The 2,500-nt window shown below is 37.7% G+C and overlaps 1 protein-coding gene across 1 annotated transcript in view; it reads left to right on the top strand.

Annotated features, from left to right (window-relative positions):
• LOC138964048 (UDP-N-acetylglucosamine transporter-like) overlaps positions 1 to 2,500 on the top strand; it is a 32,115-nt gene that overhangs the window by 1,180 nt on the left and 28,435 nt on the right. The window lies entirely within an intron of this gene.

The raw sequence follows: 2,500 nt of genomic DNA, 5'->3' as shown, positions 1-2,500 counted from the left end.
TGACCCCAGGGGACTAAAGAACCACACAACAACAAAATTATTCCGATATTGAACAGGAATGCAGACATAATAGTCACAAATAATTACAATTAACAATGTCATGCAAAATCCATGCAAAATAGTTTCAATGTATTTAAAGAGTCGTACTCAAAGTAACGTATCGGACATGCATATTGAGAAATATGTTTCTGAATATTGAAACGGCCGTTCGCAACGTGTGACTGTGTGTGGCAGCAGTACAAAATAATCAAGCTGTCAATTGCTTTGCGACAGCTGGTCGCTTAATTGAATACATTAAAAGACAGAGAGATGCAAATGATGGACCGACGCATACGTGTCAAGAGTATATTGCACGATGAAAACAGTAATTTGCACGTATAAATATTGCATTACTTGCTTGCCCTGCTATTGCACCCACAGCGTTTAGTTTTTGATCTTGGTTGACAAATTATGTAAACATTATGTTAATGCTGACGTGATGCAGCATGAACGTTTGAGACGAGGTACAAATTAGACATGCATGTAGACGGACGTGAAAGCAAAGAACAACATACAAGCAAAGAACAACATACAAGCAAAGAACAACATACAAGCAAAGAACAACATACAAGCAAAGAACAACATACAAGCAAAGAACAACATACAAGCACAGAACAACATACAAGCAAAGAACAACATACAAGCAAAGAACAACATACAAGCACAGAACAACATACAAGCAAAGAACAACATATAAGCAAAGAACAACATACAAGCAAAGAACAACATACAACAACATACAAGCAAAGAACAACATACAAGCAAAGAACAACATACAAGCAAAGAACAACATACAAGCAAAGAACAACATACAAGCAAAGAACAACATACAAGCAAAGAACAACATACAAGCAAAGAACAACATACAAGCAAAGAACAACATATAAGCAAAGAACAACATACAAGCAAAGAACAACATACAAGCAAAGAACAACATACAAGCAAAGAACAACATACAAGCAAAGAACAACATACAAGCAAAGAACAACATACAAGCAAAGAACAACATACAAGCAAAGAACAACATACAAGCAAAGAACAACATACAAGCAAAGAACAACATACAAGCAAAGAACAACATACAAGCAAAGAACAACATACAAGCAAAGAACAACATACAAGCAATCAAACATGTGTTCACTCAGACGTGAAGCAAACAGACATACAAACCTTGTGGATTCAGTTTTGTTTTGTACACCGAGTTAAGCGTTTCATAAATAAAATGTCTTGTTTTAGTATAAGAAGTCTTTTTGTTTCTCAAATATCTGTTCTCTTTCTTTTTTGATTGATAGCCATGCTTTGTTCATACCTCGTTAAACAAATCGGTACCACAATACAATACGTCAAAAACAACACAACACAATACAACTTAATTTTTAATCCTAGATACAAACAGGTTTTTTTTCTTTGGTTCGTCACGCACAAGTTACGCAGACCAAATCCCATGATGCAGAGTGATCACAGAGTTATTCATGTACTAACATCACATTTAACAGATGAATACGTATACTAACTTCATATTAATGACAATACCATATCATCACTGCCCACACCATCTGACTTACTCCCCTTAAGTACTGTACAATTCATTCTCATCCCGCGCCACCCCCCCCACCCCACCCCACCCCCACACACAAACCCAAATTTTAACAACTCTCCAAAATGCACTCACTACTGAAATTACATGACAAAATCAAATTAATGTTCTCATCATCGTCCTTGTCGACGATATCAATATGCGAGAACTCATACTGAATAAGCGTCCAATAAACATAATGTTCACTTTAATCACAAAACACGAAAGAGAGAAGTAGGGAGTGACACATGTATGTAAGTATAGGCTGTGGAGGCACACTCGCATTCTCTGTACTTGTGGTTTTGCAGCTGTTGCAGCTAAGTTAAGACAGTTTGATTCTAAATTGATCGCGCAGTAATAAGACTAAGCACTTTAGATGCATGTCAAGTCCGCGCGTCTGTACACGGGATTTGGGTTTCTTTAATGTTGCTGTTCACGAGGCCAAAGCCAATGTAATATTGACAGATTGTGGATGGTAACAGTTTAAGGTGAGATCATTGATTTGAATGCACTTAATTTCTCATACACTGCAGTTTTACATACATTCCTCGTGGACTTGCGACTTGCCACGTCAAGAAGAGGATGACGGATACAAGAAACAGGTCGTGATGTAACCGTGCGCAGTTACGCGTGCAAATGCACTCGCGCACAGAAGTATATTAAACCTGTGGTTTCATGTAATACTTTTTATTCCCCCCTCTGCTTCTTTACCTCTGTAAACTTGTAGGGGTAGTTATTTTTCGATAATGACCCAGCAACCAAACAAATAACGACCCAGCAACAGCCTGAATCCTCGATAGTGCAATGGGTTGAGAAGCTGTTCTGTTTCGGTACTACTTTTTGCGACTGAAAAGTTCCGAACGCTCTAATGTACGAAGTATACAT

This window comes from Littorina saxatilis, linkage group LG4 (assembly GCF_037325665.1).
Source record: "Littorina saxatilis isolate snail1 linkage group LG4, US_GU_Lsax_2.0, whole genome shotgun sequence".
Lineage (NCBI taxonomy): Eukaryota > Metazoa > Mollusca > Gastropoda > Littorinimorpha > Littorinidae > Littorina > Littorina saxatilis.
The sequence above is the reverse complement of the archived record's forward strand: the minus strand, read 5'-3'. Positions and strand labels throughout refer to the sequence as shown.